Raw genomic sequence first — 25,839 nt, 5'->3', positions numbered from 1 at the left:
TGACATCATGTATAAATGACGTTTTCTAGTTACGCCTATATGTCCGCCTATTTTAGTTACGCATGCATATTTTTATCTGTCTTATCAGCTGTTACGCCTCCTGCATCTGTTTCACTGTAATGCCTTTTCTATAAAAATGATTACCTGTCAATAATGTATTGCCTTCCCTTCCTGAACCCCCGTGGTGATGGAATATGATGCCTGCAGTTCGAACTGTAAAGGAATAAAGCCCTTTCAGAACCTCTAATACCACGGATTCTGCCTCTTATTTTACTGAGTTATTCTTATTAGATTTATCACATCAAAAATAGTACAGGTAATTAAATATTTACCACATAAATTGGCGCCCGAACAGGGACACTTTCTCATCTCACGCGCCGGAGGTGCGTTGCAGGCCCGGTCTCCTGCCACAGCTGGACGGACAACAACGCGTACCCGCAGGATTTCCTGTATCTCCCTCCTGCCAAGCGGGGGTGACTGAGGCTGCGATCAACACCCAGACGAGGCGGTGAGAAGTGCGAAGTATCCCGACCAGAGCCTAGCTGAGAGAGCAAGATCCGAGGTATACAGGGGCCCACCAGGTTCCGAAGTTCCGCGTCGAGTCGAGTCCAGTCCGGTCCAGTCCAGTTCAGTTCAGTTCCGAGGCCTTCCGTTCCGAGCTACCCGGTGAGTACCATTGCCGGGGAGGCATTTACACGTGCACATAGTCTGTGCCGGTCAAGACGGGTTTGGGTACACAAATCCGGTCTGCACTGTTTCAGCAGTGTATCTGTACTGTTTAGCAGTATATCTAGTATGTCTTGTATATAATTCAGTATCATTTAGTGTTAATATTATACCAGTTACTAGTTCCCTATAGTCATCATTGTTCGTTAAATGTTAAATGTTAAATGTTTTAAACCGTTCTACATATTGTGGTGTGAATGACTGTTCATTATTGTGTTTACTGTATTAAGTGTGTTCAAGACTAAGTAACCAGATCTCAAAATGCCGCTCTTTTCAAAATTAAGACAGATCAAAACTAGAAAAGGGGTACTCGAAGAAGCTGTTCCCATTCCTCCTAGGGACACTCCAGGGTACTTCATGTATCATAAACATGGCCTAGACGCCGTATTATTTCTTGATTTATGGGTGGACTACACCAAGGAATTACCAGAAAGTCAGAGGTGGCCCGCAGCTGGGACCTGGGATGCAGATTGCATCATGAGAGTAGAAGAAGAATTATGGAAAAAGAAAGCCAGACAGTCACAGAAAGATGCCATTGAATTATGGCGTAAAGAATCATATAGACGTACAGAAAAAGCACTCAGACAGGAAGAAAAAGGTAAGGAGAATTCAAATAAAGCCCGAGAAAATATATTAATGGAGGAAGGTACCAGAGTAAAATCAGAACAAGTAGATAGACAAAGAAATACCCTTATGAACGGTATGTATCCTCTTTTGGCCGAAGGGTTACCTAAGGCTACCCCGGAAATACCTAAAGACTTGCCACCTCCATTGCTCCCGATAAAGGCACATCCCAAAGGGCATCCCAAAACCGCAAAAGATGTTTTCCTTTCCTCCTATTTAGATGACGTAGCTCCCGAGTATGTTAATACCGCACCACACAGACCGCTTGCCGATGATGTTCAACGCCAAGATCATCCAACTGTAGTCCCGCAACAACAAACTCCTATGCCCATTTCCGCAGGTCCGTCCGTGTCTACCGCTTTTCCCGCATCTACAATTTCTATTTTACGTCCACCAAATCCTTTCTTGGCCAGCACCTCAGATGGTGCTACAGGAGGTACGACAGACATGTTTGCCACACCGCCACGAAATAAACAGACCCTTAGAGATTTAGCACTCCAACGTACGCCCCAACTAGCAACACCCGACCTGTTTAAAGAGCATCTTGTGGATTGTAGATATGATCCAGTGCCAGGTAAGCAGGATAGACTGCTACTGTCATCACTACGTATACGACGAGCTACATTGTATTTAATGACGATACCAGGAATGGTCGAACACCTAGACAATATATATCACTTTGTCCAAACAGGGCGAGGCCCTGAATGTATTAACGAAGCTATGGAATACCAGAAAGTGGATGTACAAAGACAACTACTACGATTTTTTATAAACTGTGTGATCCGGAATCAAGACAGGCCCGGGGCAGATCACGACATGGAACAACTGGCCAAATGGGGTCAGAACATATCAGGAGAGAAACATGATAGACAGGCGTGTATAGTAGCTATGTGCCGAAAGATCCGCAAGGAAGTAGAGCGAATACATAAAGAAAGACGAGAAGCAGTCAGAATTGAACCAGACAGAGAGGAGGAGGATGAATCAGAAATGCCCGCAGGACAATTAGAAACGATGGCTTATGTAGGTAAAGGAAGACCTCATAATAATAACAGATGTTTTAATGACCCAATACGTCCGATACGTTCAGAAAGTAACAGAAATTTCCAAACCCCTATAATAAATATAAGGTCTCCCGAACACTTATTCCAAGCCGCTGATAATTTACTCCGAGAACGAAGGGGGTATCATATGCTCGATTCTATGGATGAACAAGAATTAGCCAGGTCAGCAGTCCTATGGGCTGACAGTCCCGGAAAATATAGTGATGATGCACTAGCACACACGTTTTTGAACCTTACCCCAGACGAACAGCGTTTAGCTGGTATATACATGATTCAACAACTCCTTATATTATATAAAAGCCAACACTCCGATCCTGGTCCTTTACCTGATATATTGACTGAATTACTCACGAATAGATGGAGAGGTTCAGGTATTGATTTAATTAGAGAAATACTAGAATTCAGGAACCAGTATATTCTTTTTGTATGCCCAGAACATGTCTCACTTCCCATCAAGGAAAGAACGACGTATTACATGGACAGACAGAATCCCTTACGCGAAGTACACCCTATCAAACTGGATGATGACAATTTCAAACGCGTGTTTGTGTACACGCCTATATCTAAAATGGAATTATTAGAAATGAAGAAAGTAGTACCTAGCCATGACAAAGACCCAGCGGGTTTCCACCGTGAGATCAAAGACATGTTACTTATGGGAGAATATACCTACCCCGACATAATGAAAATATTGAAAGTATTAATGCCTGCTGGCATTTACGAAAAACTCAAAGAAAAAGATTGGGAGGTGGGAGACCAAAAGATAGATTGGACAGCATTGGAAGCAGAAGAGAAGGCCCGAGCTCCAGGTTCAGGGCTTGGGGAAAAGACTACCGCACTCCCAGGATTACTAGTGCAGGTACTGCCACGTTTATTAAGTACGAAAAAGGAAGACTGGGGTGCAATCTCAGCCTGTAAACAAAAGCAAGATGAAGACACCAGTGATTTCTATTCCCGATTTGAAAAATGTTTTGGTATAAATAGTGGCATAAAAGCAAGTAGCGAGTCATATCCACATCTGTTTGTGACAAAATTAGTTGAAAATTCCCTGCCCCAAGTGAAGAATAGAGTATTAAAATTCGAGAGTACCTGGCAAGGTAACACCCCGTCACAAATGTTACAAATGTTGCAATATCACCACAATAGAATTAGAGAGGAACAAGAACATGAACAAAGACGTATGAAAGACACGAAAATGAAAATGCTTGTGGCTCAGTCAGTTCCAGCTGACGGTCATAAAAAGGGTGATACCACAGGTCCTGCAAAAGGGACATGCAACTATTGTAAACAACCAGGTCATTTCATACACGATTGTGCAGTCTTGAAACATAATATTGCCACAGGTAGAACACAGGAAAGACCACGTCCACCTAGACAGGATCAAAACCAACAACAAATCCCTCAGCATGCACAATCTATGCCAGCTCCACAATCTATGCCAGCTCCACCACAGACCATAGGTACAACACAGCAGCAGCCTATTGCTGCCACACAAGCAACAACGCAACAGATGTACCAGTATGCACAAACAGATTATCCCGATTATCAACGATACACATGAAACAGCCTAGAGAGGGAAGTTGGCTTACCCCTTATTGAGGTTCCTGTAGATCAAGAGGGACCTTATGTACATAGTGAACTATTAGGCCAAGACAGAAAGTTTTTACTTGATACAGGGGCAAGCAGAACAACTATACGACGCAGTGAAGTTCCAGGGGCACCTCTCTCAGGCTCACAGAATATTTCCCTTGGATTCTCAGGAAAGCCTATCATTAATGAAGTATCACAACCCCTCCCACTCACGGTTGGTCCATTGACACGAACTACAGATCTATTGCTTACTAAATCATGTCCAGAAAACCTGTTAGGTATAAAAACTTTGAAGGCTCTAGGAGCTATAATATGTTGTTCTCCGGAAGGAGTAAGATTATTTTTACGTGACTTCAAAGGTCACTACGTGTCCAGAGACATGGATCACCGACTACAGAATTTACCTACACATTTATGGGCACAAGGCCCCACTGATGTTGGTTGCATGAACATTACACCATATCGAGTCACATTAAAAGCAGGAGTGGTACTACCACGAATGCGACAATACAAATTACCACCAGATGCTGTAGTGGCTTTACTGCAAATCATTGACGAGCTCATTGCACAAGGAGTGGTTGCGGAAACCGACTCAAATGTATGTAATTCCCCGATAATTCCGATTCTCAAAAGAACGGACCCAAAAGCTCCGCCAGTATATCGATTAGTTATTGATCTGCGCGAATTGAATAAATGCATTGTACCGCAATACCCTGTGGTCCCAGACATCTCTTCATTACTAACAGCTATTGATTCAGGAGCAACGTTCTTTACTGTAATTGACCTCAAGAATGCTTTCTTTAGCGTCCCAATAGATCCGGAAAGCCAATATTTATTCGGATTCAGTTTAAATGGACGAAGCTTTAAATTCACCCGCGCACCTCAAGGATTCACAGAAAGCCCCAGCATCTATAGCCAAGCACTAAAACGAGAACTTGACAGTATCCACATGCCAGTCAACACTGCCCTGCTTCAATATGTCGATGATCTGCTGATCACCGCTCGAAGCGAGCCTGAATGTGAAAAAGCATCACTGACGGTTTTACAGTTTCTGGCCGAAAAGGGGCACAAGGTGTCCCCTTCTAAGCTGCAATTTTGTGTCCAGCAAGTTGTTTATCTTGGGCACTCGCTGTCCAAGGAGGGAAGACAGCTTACACCCGATCGCATCCAGTTAATAGCTAACATGCCACCACCCAAGACACAAAAGGAGGTGCGGGCTTTTATAGGCCTCACTTCATACTGTAGGCAGTGGATCCCTCAATATGCATTCCTAGCAAAACCACTCATTCAGTTGACAACACAGGAGGCAGCCACACCGACTGTCCTCCCTTGGACTCAAGAACATACACAAGCCTTTGAAAGCTTAAAGAAAGCTTTATGTCAAGCACCTGTTTTAGCAACACCATGTTATAGCAAACGTTTTACACTTTTTGTTACAGAACGCGAAGGTACTGCTTTGTCAGTACTCACCCAGGAACAAGCAGGATCACACAAACCATGTGCTTATTTTTCCAGTACATTAGATCCCGTAGCTCAGGCGCTTCCTGCGTGCCTGAAATCAGTGGCAGCAACAGCTTTAGCAATCAGACAAAGCGATGCCATAGTGTTAGGACATCCATTGACAGTACAAGTACCACATGCAGTAGAGGTTCTCTTGAACCGAACGCAAACACAACACTTGACTATAGCAAGACTTACCGGTTATGAATTGACATTGTTCCAGCCACACATAGAAATCAGACGTTGTAATACATTGAATCCTGCCACACTTTTGCCAGTAAACGGAACAGACCCACTAGCACATGATTGTATTGAAGTCATTACTATTACGACGAAACCCAGACAAGACTTGACAGACGTCCCATTGTTAGAACCAGACCTGACGTTGTATGTAGACGGTTCATGCATGAGAACAAGTACAGGAGAGTTAGTGGCCGCGTATGCAGTCACAACAGACACTGAAGTCATTGAAACAAATTGTATTAACACCTTGTCAGCCCAAGCAGCGGAGCTCATCGCTCTGACACAAGCCTGTATTCAAGCCACAAATAAAAAAGTCAACATATACACAGATTCACGTTATGCATTCGGAGTTGTACATGACTTCGGCGTGCTGTGGCGAGAGAGAGGTTATTTAACTTCTCACGGTGCCCACATTCAACACGGACCCCTCATTCATGCTCTATTAGATGCAATTCATCTACCCACTGCAATATCGATTATGAAATGCAAAGCCCATACGAAAGTTACCGATATCATTTCTCAGGGTAATGACCTAGCTGACAGAACAGCTAAACAGACTGCTCAAACTCACACAGCTGACACGAAAAAGACAATAGCTCCGACACCGACACATTGCATGACAGTTAAGGATCCCGCTCTTGATGTAATTGACATACAGACACATGCTACACCAGATGAAATAAAGAAATGGACTGAATTAGGAGGGATCCAAACGGATCAAGGATGGATGACGAAGGAAAAATCTATATGGTTTCTTCCTGACTCTATGGTTCAAGTCATCATTAACACAATACATAGTCCAGCGCACCTAGGAGAAAAAGCTATGCTAGACAGCATTCAACACATTTGGTTCAACAAACATTTGCGAGCAGCTGCTAAACAAAAAGTTTGTACCTGTATGATATGTTGTCAGTTTAACCCAGGTAAAAGCATCCCCGTAGAACAGGGTGGATTTCAGCCTCCTGATCACCCTTTTGAAGTCCTCCAGATGAATTATATCCAGATGGAACGATGTCGAGGATTCAAATATGTTCTCGTAGTTGTCTGTGCTCTTTCCCGTTGGACAGAAGCCTACCCGGTTTCAGATTACACTGCCCCGACTACTGCCAAACAGTTAGTTCGAGAATTCTTCCCACGGTATGGTTTACCACGTGTTGTCTACTCAGATAACGGCCAGCCGTTCTCATCCGAACTGATGAAACACGTTTCACTTTTGTTAGGTTACCAATGGAAATTCCACTGTGTCCGACACCCCGAGGCAGCAGGTCTCGTGGAACGCCATAATCAAACTCTGAAAATTAGATTGTCAAAAATATGTAGAGAGAAAGGTGTCGATTGGGTAGTAGCCTTACCAGTTGCACTCTTTTACATGAGAATGGTAGCACATTCTTGAACAGGGCTATCCCCGTACGAGGTGATCTTCGGTAGACCACCAAATATGTGGGGGACGCCTATACCCCGTAAAATAACTGATGTTGACTGTAATATGCTGACAGATTACCTGGCTTCCTTGATGTCTGCACTACAATCTTGTCGTTCACAGGTAGCTGCAGCCTTTCCCGATAACACCGAGGTAAAACCCCATGACGTGGTTCCCGGTGACCTGGTTCTGGTACGGAATTTTGACCGGAAGACCCAGCTGGAGCCTAGGTGGAAATCGCCTCAACTCGTTCTGCTAACAACAAGGACAGCCGTGAAGATCGAGGGCCGTAAAGGGTGGTTACACTCGAGTCATATCAAGAAATTTCATGGACTACCGTCCGATGTGAACATTACGCCTTGCATTTCTTCACAGATTGATTCAAAGCTCCCCTTGGTTGAACAATTGGATAAAGAACTTTATAAACTGAAATTAAGGTCTAGCAAGTCAGACAATTTGATTGTTTAAGTCCTCTCCAAGGTGAATCGGTTGAATTTGTCTCTGACATGTATCCTCTAGACCTGAATAGAGAAAGAAATCGACAGATGCAGCTTAAAAAGCATGCGTATTGTAAATCACTGCGTAGTCATTGCACAGTAACATTATTAATCTTGTTTTTCCTAAGCCTTCTGATTATCATGACCAGTATATTGCTTCATATATATTACCCTATTTCTAAACGTGCTTACAATGTTACTGCTGAACATTCTTTTAGCGAATTACCCCCGCATGAGTTGTCCTATAGATTTGCGCTGCGCAATAACACTTTCATTAGTATGTTACATCATTCCCATCAGACCAGCAATGCTACCAATTGTTGGATATGTGGCCGACTCCCTCCCTATCAGAACTATAAGGGAGTTCTGCCTCTCTTTCCGTATCCGTTCACACACAATGGCTCCTGTGGAGCATGGTTCAGTTTGATTAATTCCTTAGATTCAAATTCAGTAATTTACCAAGACAATTGGGTATGGGGAAACCTGAACCTAGTTTTGCTTAAAGTCTGCTACCCTAACAAGGAGGGACTTCCCAAAAGAACAGGAACTGATCTAGAGAATGAAGTATATGGATTAGGTAATTTTACGCTTAACCTCATGATCCTGAATGTTGAATCCGAAACGGCACCAATCTTGCCCGCTATGTCAGTATTTCCAGTTAAAGGAGAATTATGTGTAAAAAAGAATGGTTCAGTACATATAGGCCATAGTAAATGTACTACTGTAATAGAATTCAGTGATCAAGGCAAGTCTACATTTAGAGCTTCCCGTCATTCCTACTTCGTATGTGGTCAGACTGCATATATACGTTTGCCTCTAGATTGGGATGGTACCTGTTACATCGCATTCCTTTTGCCACCCGTTTTCCTAGCCCCTCCTGATTATCACAGAAATACCCATTTAGTACACAATAGAGAACGGAGAGATCTCCCAATTGTCGATTACACTGAAACGGCATGGGAAAAATATACAGATTTCAATAAAGGTTTCTTTCCCTATATAGGTACAGTCACCAATAGTAAACTGATACGTAGATTAACTAGGACCCTTGAAGCAGTAGTAAATGAAACTACTTCCGCCTTAGGTAACTTAACAGAGGAGCAGTCTGCGATGCGGATTGTTGTTCTTCAAAATCGTCTTGTCCTTGACGTCATTCTGGCCGATAGGGGCGGAGCTTGTAGGGTCATCGGATCAAGTTGCTGCGTATTCATCCCAGAGAACTCGCCCTCTGTATATAAAGCCATAACTCGTCTCCACAAGATTGTAAGCCAGATACACCAGAATCCAGGCACCTGGACTTGGTCCGGTTGGTTCTGGAGCGTGTTGTCAGCCTGGGGATGGAGGATCCTATCCTTCCTAGGTATTGGCTTTCTCATACTATTCAGTTGCTGCTTATGTCTACAATGTGGGCCAGCGATTTGTGGTCTGTGTGCCACATCGTGTATTCCACATCCAAGTTTTCGCTCAAGATCCCGGATGAAGAAAGAAGAACAAATGATGCTATATGAACAGATCGATGGATTGATGAAGATTGATATCTCCTGAGGGTCCGTAGGGGACAAGGAGGGAATGAGGAAATATGAATTTTGTGATCAGTTATGTCCCCTATCTTAGACCCCAACGGCTCCATGTATATGCTATAAGTACATGTATGTTCCCTCCAGTTCCAGTTATGAAGACGCAAACACATGTGCGTCCACCGTCAACATGTCCTCTTTCAGATCCGCCATGAATGGGCCGGATATTCCATTCCTAAGTATGAAAGGCCACCGACTTTATATGGTTCATTTGCTCCATTTTGTAGTTCAGGCGAGTAGGCCCTGAATTCTGCCATCAAGTCTTTTCCTGCTTTCTACCTCTGACAGCTTCAGTCTCAGCTCGCATCTGTATCCATGAACTTTGTCCTACTCCCTGCGCGGCTAACGGTGCCTGACTCGGCCTGTCTGCCTGCCAAAACTGTATTTCACCTTCAAGATTATCTGCTCCGCTCCTCATCCAATGCATTCCTGTCTAGTAGTTTAGGTAAACATTCTTTCAGCTACCGAGCAAGGGGCCCGGTTTCTCTGTCCTCATGCAAGTAATTCATAGCCTCTGTTACTATGGAAGATTTCTGCCCCCTCGCATCTCATGTAGACACTTAGACGCTTGTACACGCACTCATAGTCAGTATAGAATAGATTTCGTCCGAGAGACCTTTCCTTTTGGATAACACAGTTCTTTAAACATAGGATATTAGATATGATTTGGGAGTAGGTTGACTTGACCCCCCAGACTTCTGTCTCCACATGTAGAGCTAAATGTCAAGTCCCCTTCACCCCCTAGTTGCACGTCAATCACACGTCATGCGGCTGCGCGCGCATCTCTGCCAAGCATTTCTGCTGACATTGCAGGATTCTCTTATGGATCCACCCACTTGTGACATCATGTATAAATGACGTTTTCTAGTTACGCCTATATGTCCGCCTATTTTAGTTACGCATGCATATTTTTATCTGTCTTATCAGCTGTTACGCCTCCTGCATCTGTTTCACTGTAATGCCTTTTCTATAAAAATGATTACCTGTCAATAATGTATTGCCTTCCCTTCCTGAACCCCCGTGGTGATGGAATATGATGCCTGCAGTTCGAACTGTAAAGGAATAAAGCCCTTTCAGAACCTCTAATACCACGGATTCTGCCTCTTATTTTACTGAGTTATTCTTATAGATTTATCACATCAAAAATAGTACAGGTAATTAAATATTTACCACACAAACACGAATGTAAGACTCTTGAGCGATCGTGGCGTCGCAGCGATTACTGCCCCGCAGCTAAGCTGAAGCTCAGAATCAAACAGAAGGTCTATTATGAGGCCATAACTTCAGCCAAAAGGCAATTCTATTCAAACCGTATTGACTCTGCTAATAAAAACGCAAAAGAAATCTTTGCAATTCTTCAGAGCTCTAAATCACCCTCAGCTCAAACTAGTGTGCCATCCACCTCTGTCTCCTGGTGCGACACCCTTTCGAATTTTTTTGTGCATAAGATTTGCACTATTCAGGCGGATCTCTCATTTGGTGGCAATTGGTCTGTCTTCACCTGCCGGTGCTGAACATTGCTTGGATGTTTTTAAGCCGGTGGACTTGTCTGATTTTCTTAAAACTCTCAAGAGTTTAAAATCTGGCTCACCTTTGGATCCTTGCCGTGCTAGACTGCTAACAGCAGCAGCAGAGACATTTTTTTAGTTTATTTATTAAGGAGTTTTATATAGCGCTGGCCTGACCCGAGGGTATCGGAGCGCTTTACAACAGTTTTTTGTGCAAGAGACATACAATAGAGCAATGTTATGCATATTGATTCGAAGTCCAAGTGTGCTGAGCAGCATTGAGGTAGTATGTGAGTCCTGAGATAACCTCATTGAGAGCACGTAGTCTTGGGTTGAACCTCTTAGGGGGGGAGGAGGTAGGGGTCAAATAGCAGGGGGAAGGTAGGTCTTAGTAAAACAATGTCTGGGAGCAACGGCGAGCAGGAATATGCGTTTGGGCGGCGGCTATCCATTTGGGAGGGAGCGGTTGAGGAAGAGGGCTTTTAGGTGTTTTTTAAATTTTGTGAAGGATAAGATAGTCCTGATACTGACTGGGATGGAGTTCCAGATTTTGGCCCATTTCCGGTGAAGGACCGTGCAGCAGTTATTTTGTTTGCGTGTTTTCATAGGGATGAGTAGTACTGTGCTGGAGCGCCTGAGGTTCCTAGTCTGACCTGCCCTCTTGAGTTTAGCAGCCAGATACTCAGGTTTTCATGTGCACAGTGCTTTGTGCGTGAGACAGGCAGTTCTGAAACTGGCACGCAATTCGATTGGGAGCCATTTTAGTACTCTGAGTGCTGGTGAAATGTCATCGTATTTCTTAATTCCAATGACCATTCTGGCTGCTGCGTTGAGAGTAGTTTTGAGGGGGGCTAGGTGACATTTTGTCGTACCAGTGAGGGTGGTATTCCCATAGTCGAGTCTGGATAGCACCAGTGATTGGGTGGCTTGTTTGAGGTCTTTGGTTGGGATGAATGGTTTTATTTTGTTGAGTCGCTTCAGGTTGATGAAGGCACTCTTTGCGGAGTTCTTGATGTGTTTGGCCATGTCGAGTTTTGAGTCTAGGGTGATTCCTAATGATTTTACGGAGTTGGTCAGAGTGCGATTGCTGTTGAGAGCATCGAAAGCTTTTAGCCATTCTGAAATTTGAGGCTTCTCTTCTTTGTTGGAAATGAGGAGGATCTCAGTTTTGTCTTGGTTGAGTTTTAAGTGGTTGAGCGACAGCCAATGTTGGATTTCTTTTAGAGTATCATTTAGTCTGTGAATGTCATCAATGTAGGAGGTTTCTAGATAGATATAGGTGGAAAGGGATGTTGGCATTTTTGAGTAAGGTGGTGAGGGGTTCCATGTATATGTTGAACAGTTGAGGTCAGAGCACTGAACCTTGGGGGACGCCACTGCTGACGGGGTGTAAGTCTGAGGTAAGGTTTTTTATTTTTATCCTTTGTGAGCGGCTGTGTAAGAAGGAGGAGAACCAGCGTAGGACCACTCCATCAGCACCTTCCCTTTCTTGTAAAGCCTTGATGAAAAGTTGGTAATCAACCATGTCAAAGGCTGCCGATAGGTCCAGGAGAATGAGGAGGCAACATTGGTCGGTATCGAGGGATTTGTGGATGTCGTCTGTGATGTTAAGGATCACGGTTTCGGTGCTATAGCCTTTTCTGAAACCCGATTGGTGAGGATCAAGAAGGTTGATGCTGTCCATGGGCTAAGTCAGTTGTAGTAGGATGCATTTTTCAAGGATTTTGGATAGGAGGGGGAGATTGGAGACGGGTCTGAAGTTATTCAGTTCCTTGGAGTCAAGGCCTGGTTTTTTAAGTAGTGGCGTGACTTGGCCAACTTTGAGGCATTCAGGTATGATGCCGGTTTTTAGGGAGCTGTTATGATCTTGCACCATAACGGGGCTATGGAGAGTTTCAGTTTTTTGGTCAATTGGGTGGGTATCGGGTCAAGGACGTGAGAAGCTAGTTTTGAGGTGGAGATTAGTTTGAGGATCTCGGTTTCCGGGATGGGGTTGAAGGACTTCCAGGTTTTCGTGGGGTGCTTGAGCGTGCTGTCTACTGTCATTGGGGGCAGGTTTTTACAGACGGGGTTGACGTTGATGTCCAGTGAGAGCTCAATCTTGGTGATTTATTCTTCAAAGAAGTTGGCGAAGTTTTCACACAAGTCCTTGGAGGCCTGTAGAGAGGATTCCGTGGGCTTGGAGGTTTGTTGCCTGATGATTTTGAAAAGTTCGTCGGGCCTGTTTTTTGCGTTGTCTAGGGCGGCGTCGAAGAAGGTGGATTTTTCACTGCTGATGTGGTTTTTGTATTTCTTTCGGGCTGCTTTGAGTTGTCCGTGTAGGCTTGTGGAGGGGTTGCTCCTCCATAGTCTTTCTGTAGCTTTTAGTTGTCTCCTTTCGTTGCTAATGTCTGTGTTGAACCAAGATCTGGAAGGGATGTTCCTGTTTTTTTGCTTTTTGTTTTAAGGGGGCTACTTGATCTAGAATGGAAGTCATGTTTGTGTTGTAGTGGGTGGTCAGTTCTGTTGTGGATTGATCATCTGTGGAGGCAGTGAGGAGAGAGTTAACCCTTTCCTCTAGGTCAGTCATGGTAATCTGAGTAAGGTTTCTAGTCCATTTCGGAGGGTCTAGGGTGGGGGATTTAAGTGTGATCGGCTGAGTGAGGTGGAATAGGATTAAGTGGTGGTCAGACCAGTCCACGGGCAGGGTGTGGTCTATCGTGACTGTGTCGTGATGGGCGATAAGGGCATCTAGGATAGCTCCTCTGTTGTGGGTTTCCTCTGAGCAGTGTTGGATAAGGTTGTTGCTGTGAAGCACCTCATTCAGGTTCTGGATTAGCAGTTTGTTTTCTTCATTCCGGTGTAGATTGAGGTCGCCCAGAATTAAGTTGTCCACGTCTCGGAGAGAGCATTGGGCAATCAGGTCGGACAGGTGTTCAGTGAATGTGGTGGTGTTGCCTGGGGGGTGGTAAATAAGGTGGCAGATTAGTGTTTTGTTGTTGCTAGTGTTGCTGTTGGTGGTTAGGCACTCAAAGGTGTTGTAGTTGAAGGAGTCTATTTCCGTCTCGGAAATATTGTTTTTGTGGAGGATTGCTATGCCTCCACCTCTTTTGTCTTTTATATCTTTGTTGGTGATTACAAAGCCAGGGGGGACAAGAGTATCCATGAGTGGTAAGGAGGAGTCATTTAGCCACGTCTCGGTGATGACACCGCACAATCGGTGAGAAGCAGACAGTAGAGACTAAGCATAGTGCCACGGCACCACCCGACTACCCGGAGGCAGATGGCGTTAGGACGGTGTGGCTTTCGAGTCTATGTGGGCTGCCTTCAATCTGTCTGCCTCTTACAGTACGGAGCTTGTTTACACCATCCCATCTGCCATCACCCACCGCACTCACTCGGGTGGACTGAGACGGGCCGGAAAGCTGCAAGCTCAGGGGCCATAGTCATAGCTGTACGCTACATCATAATCACCACAGATAAGTAAGGATACGGTTGAACTCGCAAAAATATAGCGACTGATCAGATCTTAATTACAATAAGCCTGAGTACAAGAGACAGTGTAACAAATAATAAACAAATAATAAAAGTCAGCAAGGAAAGGCAAATGGTGATTAGACCACCGCAACTTGGAGGAAAGAAAATGAGGTTGTGAAGAACTAGGAAACAGGTGGCACAAAAACCAAAAGTCAACAGGACGTCCAAGGAGGCTCTCGATACATCGACAAAAATAGACCAAGCCTCAACTAGTCCATTAAAATCACCATTATACTTGCTATTTGGTAAAATGATACCTAATAAGAAATGTACCTTCCTAAAGGATCCGACCACAGTTATTTACTCAGAAACAGAAGAGACGAGGGTTTGCTGAACCCATTGATGCCACAAAGGATGTCTACAGTCAAAATCCACGATTCCAATACCAACGTCAAAAATACACAAAATGAAAGTCAAAATAAGAGAAAAGGACCATTCAATTAGTAGTCGGACACTGATTCAATCACAGGTACATGCCACAGATTGTCCACATTCGAGTCCAAAAACAGTGTCAAAGAGGGACTATTTAAAATAATGACAAAAGATGAAGATACGGAACAAGTTGCCTTAAATAATTCTCAGGGCCAAAACGAGGAATCGAATAATTCATGGCTTCATTCAATATCAGTAACACGCAATACAGACCTCTTACAGGCATTAGAGGTAAAAACTATTAACCAATCTGACAATCGGATGGAAAATGCAATGTGAGCACTGATACAAGGCCATCCATAGCCGATAATTGAAATATCAAGCACACTGGAACAGTTCACCCAAACTGAGATCGGGAAACCAGGTGGGAAATGAATTACCTTTTTTAACACAAATGCACGCAAGTCCTAAGGAAACGAGAGCAACAGGAGAAATAATAACGGAAAAAGCAAAGGAGCAAGACATAATTGTGCCGGATCACATGGAGGATGATGCCGCAATAATAACAAAAGGGAAGATCTATCCAACAGTGTTTAATTTGTTGTTGAAAGTCTTAGAAACATCAATGACTACACTCAACATGCAGTCGGACCAGCTTGATGTACAGATCAATCTGATGAATATATTAGCTACACATATCATGGGAATAGATACAAAGTTGGACAAACTGACAGATTTAATGACCAAGGAACGAGGTCCAAATACAGCAGCAACCAACGAGTGTACATGCGGCCCAATAATAGAAAAGTTGAGTCCAATACCAGCAATTCTAAAAAGTATTCTAAATGATAGGCAAGTAGACAACACTGACGAGACAAAAAACATAATAAATACTGATGAAGCACAGAAATGTAATCAGCAGGTTCAGGATATTGAGCATTCCAAGTCTCAGAGCACAAATGAAACACTTGCAAGCTCTGAAGGAACGTGAGCAGACAGCTCTAGCAGCACAAAGCAACTAAAACAACAAAGGGCCCGACTATTGAACAAGACAATACTATAAAGTGTATACAAACTAAAAGACAAAAGAAACGGGCAAGGAAAGCAAGAAAGAATAACAACTGTACAAACAAAGACACGCTAAGCGGGAAAAGATTGTACCACATCTTCGAAACACAAAAAGAAGAATCAGCCCAAGTAAAGCTGGGCAAGAGTGTAAACCAAGTGATCAAAGATGAGAATGAGGCAATTAAAGAACAACATTCATCTTGGATCTCTCTAAATCTTAGCACACATACAGAGGAACATAAGGAAAGCATAGTTGCAACTAAGCAAATGGATATACAAAAAAGGAATTCTACTACTCAAAACAAATGTGACCAAGGTATAGAAAGGAACCAACCACATGCAGGATGTATGTCGTTACAACGCACACTTTTACAACGCATGCACTTACAACGCATTTTTTACAACGCAACATCCATTACAACGCATTCCATTACATAGCATGCCACTACAACGCATTTTAAAAAACTACCTTTACAACGCATTCCATTACAACGCATACTACCTTTACAACGCATACCATTACAACGCATAATATTAAATTGCATTTAAGGTAAGTATTAGATAGTATAGGGGTAAAAATTACTTTTCTAACTCCAGGGGGTGCAACAGTAGGGTAAGTGTTGGATAGTATAGGGGTAAAAATTACTATTCTAACTCCAGGGGGTGCAACAGTAGGGAAAGTGTTGGATAGTATAGGGGTAAAAATTACTATTCTAACTCCAGGGGGTGCAATAGTAGGGTAAGTGTTGGATAGTATAGGGGTAAAAATTACTATTCTAACTCCAGGGGGTGCAACAGTAGGGTAAGTGTTGGATAGTATAGGGGTAAAAATTGCTATTCTAACTCCAGGGGGTGCAACAGTAGGGTAAGTGTTGGATAGCATAGGGGTACAAATTACTATTCTAACTCCAGGGGGTGCAACAGTAGGGAAAGTGTTGGATAGTATAGGGGTAAAAATTACTATTCTAACTCCAGGGGGTGCAACAGTAGGGTAAGTGTTGGATAGTGTAGTGTAATATTATGCGTTGTAATGGTATGCGTTGTAAAGGTAGTATGCGTGGTAATGGAATGCGTTGTAAAGGTAGTTTTTAAAAATGCGTTGTAGTGTCATGCTATGTAATGGAATGCGTTGTAATGGATGTTGCGTTGTAAAAAATGCGTTGTAAGTGTAGTGCGTTGTAAAAGTTGCGTTGTAAATGTTGTTCCCCCCACATGCAACACTAGCAGAGTCAAATGGTAGCATAGTGGATGACTAGACTATGCAAAAAGAACCAAATACACTCCTAGACACAGACAACCAAAAAAGAAGCAAAGAAAAAATCATACCCATTGTAAACTGGATCGCTCAATTGCAAATCACCCAATAACTGTAATAAATAACAATTGGATCACAAAGTAGTCTGTGGAGGCTCAGCAGAGGACTAAACAAACAGAGGATGCCCTGATCGAACATATTGTAATTTAAGTTAACAAGCGAAAGGAAGGGGAAGTGGGGACAAACTTTAGAGAGGTGGTGCAACACAAGGGTCATTTATCACCAACAATTGATATAAACCAAAAGGACACTCCGAGCAAGCAAACTATACTAACGCCCAACTCCATCTCACAGGATCAGCATGATATCCCCAATAGGGAAACATAATGAGATTAATTGCTGAAACCCCTGCCTTAAAAAATCTTTCCCAAGCGGATTTACTATCAATTACATGTATTCATCAAGAAGAAAAGAATCAGACGGAAAGAACCCTTTCGACCTGGAGAGACGAGGAAATTGTGCTATCAATTATGAATGAAAGACAACAATTTGAAGTATGGGGCATCACACTTGCTCAGCCCTCAAGACCAGGTTACCCTTCACCTCTAACTAAGCCATCGGGGAGGTAAAGCCAAGACACGGAGAACGTTTGAGTATATTCAGTGCTACAAAACACCAGAGGAGAAGTGGGTGACACCGAAAAAATCAAAACCAGACAAACACAGAAACAGGACCCAAATCAATGGGAATGGAAAGCTTCAACTCTTAATGCCCAGAAAAGGGAGTGACTCACTGCACAAAGAAAAAGTATTGATAGTGAAAGCCTACAGCTTCTATCCTGGAACACTGCAGGGGGAAAAGGAGAAATACAGGATAATGTCCCTCCAATACTTTGGAATAACTATGAGATCATTGCGTTACAAGAGACTTGGCTGACTGAGCCAAAGGGAGTGGCTAATTATGCACTTCATTATGTTAATGCCACAAGAATACAACGGTATGGGAGAGTAAACGGCGGCCTAGCAGTGCATATATCCACATCATTGGTGATTAGTTGAGAACAGATCCACACTACAGCATCTGACCTACAAGTAATTCAATTAGGCCAACTATCCAACCATGTGATAACAATAATAGTAATAATAATAAATGTCTAATTGCACCCGAATGCAAGGAGAAAAAATAATCACAATTGGACAAATTACCCTCAATAATATCAGACATTGGATTTGTGAACCCAGCTTGGGAAATACTCACAACAGATGATTTTAACTCAAATCTAATTTATACCCTGGAGGAAGATGAGCAATTAGTAGCACATAATATGTTCTGGTCTGTACAAACGCCATCAACCGTAAGACGAAAGGATTTCATTGGGCAAAAAATAGTACTGGCCCTGGAACAGTTAGGCCCAAGAGTACTAAACAGCAGAACTGAAGATGACACTCCCCCCCCGTTGGACTTATCAAGGCACAAATGCACAGTCGACAACAGATTATACAATATTAACTCTACTGTTATCGAACCTGGTGAGGAAGTATATTATCAAATACACAACCCGAAGTGATCACTCATACCAGCGCCTGGAAATAAGATTAAAGTTTACAAAGCATCAGCTGGAACCCAATGAGCTAGGCCACCTGACAACAGCTAATCTGAAACGCATATGATGGTCAACAGATACACTACCAGTGCTAAGAACTCTAGCTAAAGAGATACTAGAAACGAACATAAATTCAGAAACTAGTCGAGTAGCGAATTGCACAACTTTTACTATGAATCTGATAAGGCTGGCATCCAAAAATGATTATGTACGGAATACAATGAATAAGCATAATTCGAGTCTCTCAAAAAAAGCTTCCACATTAAAAAAAGAAATAAGAAAGGTGGTCCATTAACACTACAAAATGCACCTGGGATCATATAAAAAGTGCTAGGAAGCTCTACAAAAAACAAATTTGGGAGACCCAAAAAATGAAACAAGAAAATTTCTGTACAAAGCTTTTCTTCTGTGACAAACAAAATAACAGAATAGCTTTTTTGGAAAATAATAAATGGGACAACTAGAGCTCCACAAATCATAAATAATGCATGTCAGCTTGGGTGGTTCACCTAAGTAAAACATTTAAAGGAGTTAAATGCTTTGATAAGAATAACAGTAATTTTGACTTGGAGTCTAAGCCGTCAGGAACCATCAGAAATCTGAGGAAAAGCCTAGGTTGCCCAATAGCCAAGGATAGCCAACGATATGTGGTAGAAACTGTACCAAAAATAATAAAATTAAGTCGAAGGGACGGGGTCCCGGAGCCTAATGGTATTCCCCAGGCCATTTTTAGGAGTGACCCCGACTATTGGGCGATCTCGTTGTCAGCTATATACAGAGGTAAGAACAGTCTGTCTATGAGTTGGAAAGGGTCGATAATCAACCCAATATTCAAGGGGGGTGATAGGTCTGATCTGAAAAATTATAGGCTTATAGCTCTTATAGATGTGGTAGCTAAATACTACGCATCATTATCTTGGAGGACCTGGTGGCATTGTCTAACAACAATGAGGCATAATCACAAGGACTTATCTCCGATTTATCTCCACCTTAACGCAACAAAAGTGGAGCTAGATTTAACATCCCATTCACAAGCAGGTGCAAACTGCAGACATCGCCAGTATTACCACGATAACTGCCCCAAAATCTAACACCACGGCGGACACCACCAACTAACTCCAATGAGATGCAGAGTAGGCGTTTCCATGCAAAAACACACGAAAAAACACCACTTTCACAACAAACTGACAGAACTGCGAAGCAAACCAAAAACAGGCGATAAGCCGCGGTGGCCGCAGGTATTTAACACCTGCCTCAAGCAGGTGTAAAGACGGACGGCTACCCGCAGTGGGCGACGGAGCCTGGCACACAGCCATACCCGAAGAATAAACAACGCCATGGAGCTACTCATCATGCAGCTCAGAACCCCAACAGGGCCACAACACCCACCGCCACCACCCCCTGGACCGCCACCATCCACAGGACCCGGACTTGCACCCCCCCCGGACCACCAAAGAGGCAGCGTAGAGTAAGACAGCGGACCTACCGAAAATGCACCACCCTCACTGACCTAACGCCCGCGGATGTCACTGCCCACTACAGGCTCAAAAGGACAACCATTCTCCACATCATGACCCACATCGCCCACCGGCTGACGGTCCCAACAAAGTGGAGAACTAACATCCACCTCAGAAAAAGCTGCTGGCTGTGCTGCACCTGTTGGCCTCTGGGACATTCCAACCAACAACTGCCAGAATCGGAGGAGTCTCACAGCCAGCCCTATCAAAGTTCATCACACCTGTCCTGGATGCCATCCTCAGCTTCATACCTCAATACCTTGACTTCCCGAACACTGCGCAGGAACGGCTGGAGACAAAGCAAGGCTTCTACGCCATAGCTGGATTCCCAGCCGTGTTGGGGGCAATTGACTGCACACATGTTCCTCTGTGCCCCCTGCAGATACTGCACACCACTACCACAACAGAAAGCACACGCATTCCATCAATGTGCAGGCAATAGAGGACCACCGGGGACTCTTCACCAATGTCGTGGCAAACTACCCGGGCAGTGTGCACGATTCCTTCATCTTCCGACAGTCCATCACCCTCAGTGCTTCCAGGATGGCACATATGGAACTGGACTGCTCGATGGTAAGTACCAAATCAACACACCACACATCCCACAGCCACCAACGCACAAGGCACATCTGTGGGGATGCACATGTGACCAAGCCACATTCGACATATAAGACTACACGACCACCTACCAGACACAACTACACCACTCCATGGTCATCCTGGGCTACCCCTGCACCCAATAGACATTTCATGGCACCACAGCCACACAACGGCCTGACGTGTGGAGATGCGGAATGCAGCCATGACACATGTGAGGCATTGCTCTGCCTTCATGACCCTGCCCCATTCTCCCAAAGGTCAGCGTCCCGTGGCGGTTGGCCCGTGTCGGCCGCTGTGCATTCGGGGCCACTGGCCCTGTGCGACTAGAGTCATCCCCCTTGTGGTTCTGACATTGCATGTCTGAGTGCCTGATGACTGTTGGAGTTGTTGCCAGCACCAGCTACTCCCTGAGGGCTGGCTTACACTCACCCCACACACAGCCAGCACAGGTGTCAAATTCAAAGACTTAAAAGAATGGCAATGATAAATCCAACAACTTGTAACTGTTGAATTTATCATCATTAGGGCAGGAAAGAAGTTATAGAACTTTCTTTTCTGTGAGCCAAAAGCCAGCCTTCTAGCGGCTTCTCCTTATTGGTCAGTCTTAACAGGCTAAGCCAAGCTTCTTTGATGAGGTGATAAGTGGCCACATAGAGACAGAGGTTATCTGAGGGGGAGTGCTCTACTTCAAAGCAAGCTGGACAGTAAGGAATGCCAGCCAGCCCTCACCCTCTTCCTGTACCCCTCAGTCAGATGGCAGGCCCAGGGATGGAATTTGCAGGAGGTCTGGAAGGGGAGTATTAATGGAAATGAGCCACCCCAGTAGGCTGGTTTACCCAGGTCTTACTTCAAAGGAGAGAAATGCTCCCTCTTCAATTTTAAAGTGCAGTGCTTTATGGGACAATAGTATGCCATACTTTGGAGGAAGATGTCATGCTTTTGGGCGGTAAGTCTGCACCTTATTGGTCAGTTGTGCCCCCTTGCTTGTCACCCCAGATCATTGAATAAATATACGAGAGCTGCATAGCAACTCAGATCAGCTGCCTGGAACTAATAGGAGAAGGACTGTCCTGCTGGAACCCTGGTCTGCACCTCAAATGATTGATCCCCGACAGACTGCTCCTGCTGCACACCTGGAACTACAGCCCTAAGGAGTTCGCCTTGCTTCAAAAAGGGTTAGGGAGTGGACTGCCTGAAAGCAACAGAGTAACAGAGCTCACCTTCACCATCTCCTCCAAGAATTTCCAGCCTGACTTTTAAGAATTCGGCCAGTTACATTGTAGGAATTGTGGTCCAAACTTCCAAGGACCATCTCAGAGCTTCTAGCCGCTTGGATATGCGTTTGGGACACTATGAACCCTCAAGAGGAACTACAGGAAGAAGTTCCAGGAGTTTGGAAAAGTTTGGAGCAATTTTTTTAAAAAGCTCAATAAGGTGATAGATGTCGAGAGTCAAGCCAGCCACCTTCAACCGCGACTTAGCCTAGAATTCAGGTTCATCCCGCTGAAAGCTCCAGAGTATCAGACTTCCAGGATTTGACTGGGGCCTCGCAGAGAAGCAATCTGACGATGTCGACTTGAATCTTGGCTTGAAGAGCAGTCTTGCACGACGTCAAGAGAAAGCCCTCCAGAAAAGTTTCTAAGTCCAAAGGTAAAATTTTGACCAGGACCTCACGTTTAGTGAATCCGACCAGGGTTCCATCGCGGTCAGCCTCAAACTTTGACTTTGTCCTGGTCAAGCACGACCAAATATCTCAAGTTGGCGGCACATATTTTTAAGCACTAGAAAGCATCAATTCTTAAAACATTCATATCTCTGGTTCTCGATATTGGAATGTTGTCATTTAAAAAAATCGTAGTTTTATAAATTGGTGTGGTATTTTTATTGTGTTTTGTGTTTTACCTGCTTAATGTATTGGTGTTTTTAAATGCTTTACACAACTGTCTCCTAAGTTAAGCCTGCCTGCACGTTGCCAGCTACCAAGGGTTAAACTACGGACTAATTTATTGAGACCCTGGCTAGAACTTATACTGCATTGGTGGCCTTATTGCCAGTGGAAGGTGCATAGTTACCCCTACTAATAATCCACCTTCCAACAGTTGTGATGCAGAAACCCCACTGAGGAAACAATGAACAGCCATAAACGTACACTATTGGCCGACGTCAGAGGCTCCCTGCAAGAAGTCAAGAGAGAAAAGCACCCCAAAAAAGTTGAACAAATTCAATTGCAGCACATTTTTATTAAAAACCATGAAAAATCAGAGCGGTTACAAAACAATACACTGGACATCCACCATTAATATTTGTTGCTGTATTAAGATTTATTAGTGAGCCTGGCTCCATTTTTTTTCTCCCTACCCCACACCGAGTTCGCTGTTATTCAAGCTGTTCGCCATTAGCTCACCCCGTCCTCCATGCCCACATACACGGAAAGCTCCGGACCAGCTCCGGACCAGCTCCGGTCACCTGCACTTAAATGGACACTCAGTCTCTGACAGACACACAGCTAAATAGAGGTCAGTACTTCAATACAGTCCGACTGTACTCGGGCTGCTACTAAAGCCATCAAGCAGTAAATATCATCTGAAGCCAATGCCAGCGTTTATCTTTCCAATTTGATGCGTGTCTGTGTTAAGGGTGGGCGTCGTGCTCCGCTTAGCCCACGGAGTGCACGTAGCGCTGCCTGCTTCGCCGTTTACGAAGTAGGCAGTGCTACGCCCACGCCGCTGCGAAGTGGAGCTGCCCGCCACCCGCCGCCCGCCCGCCCGCCCGCCCTCATTTTAAAATACTTTAAAGAATATAAAAAGTAAATAAAAGACCTTAGCTGCAGTGCGGCGTCCCGGGTCTCCCTCTTCCTTCTTGCCGGTAACTTCTTCACACAAATGCGCATGCGTGGACCCCCGCGCATGCGCATTTCTCTTTAAAAGCCAAAGAAGCAGAGATAAAAATATCGCCCTATCAACAACAGGGTGCTAATATGCAAAATCGCATGTTAGCACCCTTGTTCACTACGCTTCCCTTTGCATCTCTAATAAGATGCAAAGTGGGAGTTCCAGAGCAAAATAATAGGAGAAATGTCGCTAAGCTACATTTCTCCTATTATCAAGCTTCACCCTAACCCTGTTAGAGACAAAAAAAGCAGCGCTAACCACGGTTAATGTTGCTTTTCTACGTTCCTTGTTAATATGCCCCCTGGTTCTTATCAGCAAAACAAAGGGGCATATTAACAAGGAACAGGGAAAATTAAAGTTAAGGGCGCTTAGCGTTAATTTTTTTAACGCCCGCTATTGCTGGATAATATCGCCTGGTTATCGCATTATTAACAACGCTAACCGCCTAGGCGATAAAAAATACAGCGATAGCGGCATTTTGGGAGGTTATCGCTGGTAATGCAGCGATAAAACTACAAGGATAGGGATATCCTTGTTGATAGCCCATGATGGATTTAGCCATGTAATCCACCTCCCATTGGATTATATGGCTAAGTCTGAAAATTAGCAGACGTAAAAAAGCAGCGTTAACCGTGGTTAGCGCTGCTTTTTTTGGGGCCCCTGAGTGGGTTTTTTTCATGGTTCCAGTGATGTGTTCGATGGTGGCGGGATTCCAGGTCATGACGATTGACTTTTCTGCGGTGGCAGGGTGGGGGGTAGTGTCCGGCGCCTGTTCGCTGAAGTTGTCGTAGAGGGCCTGGATCTTCAGATGTAAGTAGGAGCTGAGCTTGTCGCAGAGTTCCTGGGAAGGTGTGACGTCTGTGGCTTCGCTGGGGGGTTTGGTGAACTGCGGTATGATGTTGAACAGTTCCTTGGTGTTGGCTGCGTTGGTCTGGACTTTGTATCTTATGAAGGTCCGTTTGGTGTATCTTATGCGCTGGTGGTATTCCTTCAGGGCGCTCCTGTGGTTGTTCTGTGCTTACGTGGTTTTCTGGTTTTGCCAGGTTTTCTCTAGGCATCTGCAGGAGCTCCTGGCTTCTTGTAGTTCTGTGGTGAACCAGGCGGCCTTCAGAGGGCGTTGTTTGGTGGGGTGGCGGAGGGGTGCGAGCTTGTCGGCGCAGCAGGAGATCCAGCGGTGAAATTCTTTGGCTGCGGAGTTGGTGTCGGTCGTGGTGCTGGGGGGGTCTTGGAGGAGGGTGCTGTTGAGGAGTTCCTCTGTGACCTTGCTCCAGTTCCTTTGTGGCGGGCGCGGGGCGGGTTTGGGTGCGGTGGTGGTGTTGAAGTTGAAATGGACGCAGTGGTGGTCAGTCCAGTGGGGCTGGGTGGTGTGGCTGAAGCAGATGTTTGTTCCTCCTGCGAAGATGGGTTAGAGGGTGTGTCCAGCTCTGTGAGTGGGCGTGTTGACCAGCTGCTTCAGTCCGAGGTTGGCAAGGTTATCTAGGAGAGTGGTGGAGTCGGGGTCGTTGCGGTTGTCGAGGTGGAAGTTGAGGTCTCCAAGTAGAATGTAATTCGTGGAGGTGATGGCGAGGGGGTGTGGCAAGCTCGTTGATGGTAGTTGTGGACTGGGTGTGAGGTCCCGGAGGTCTGTAAATGAGGTTGCCGCATAGCGTGGTCCTGGGGCTGGTCTGGATTTGTAAGTGAAGGTGTTCTGTGTTGGAGTCGGGTTCACTCGTGCTGGAGGTGGCGAGTCGGAGGGGGGTCTTGTGTGTGATGGCCTGTCCTCCTCCTGGGCGGTGTGGTGGTCCTTTCTCTGGATCTTGTAGCCGTTGGGGATGGCAGTGGCGATGTCAGGCCGGAGGTGGTGTTGGGCCAAGTTTCCCTGATGAAAGCGACGTCGGGCGAGAGGGTGTGGATTAGGTCCCAGATCTCTACGGCGTGTCAGTGCAGGGAGCGTACGTTGAGGAGGATGCATGTCAGGGTTTCGGCGGTGCGTGCATTAGGCGGGCCTTCGGCGGTGCATGCATTAGTCGGGCCTTCGGCAGTAGTGGGGGCTTTCTCGATGGTGAAGGAGTTACGGCATGTTCTGCACGAGAACTGTCCGTGGGTGGTGTTCAGCGAGGATCTTTTGCAGTTGCTTCGTCTTTAGGGATTGAGTGCATGGAGGATAGCAAAGTCGTAGCGGTGGGGTCTGGGAGAACCAGGGTTCCTTGTGCTGGCCGCGGTCGGGACCAGACAGGTGCAGACGGGTTTGCCTTTGGCACCCCTTTGGCACGCCAGCTGCGCGCGACCGCG

The sequence above is a fragment of the Triturus cristatus genome, chromosome 4_2 (genome assembly GCF_964204655.1).
Source record: "Triturus cristatus chromosome 4_2, aTriCri1.1, whole genome shotgun sequence".
Classification (NCBI taxonomy): domain Eukaryota; kingdom Metazoa; phylum Chordata; class Amphibia; order Caudata; family Salamandridae; genus Triturus; species Triturus cristatus.
Note: the sequence above shows the minus strand (reverse complement) of the source record.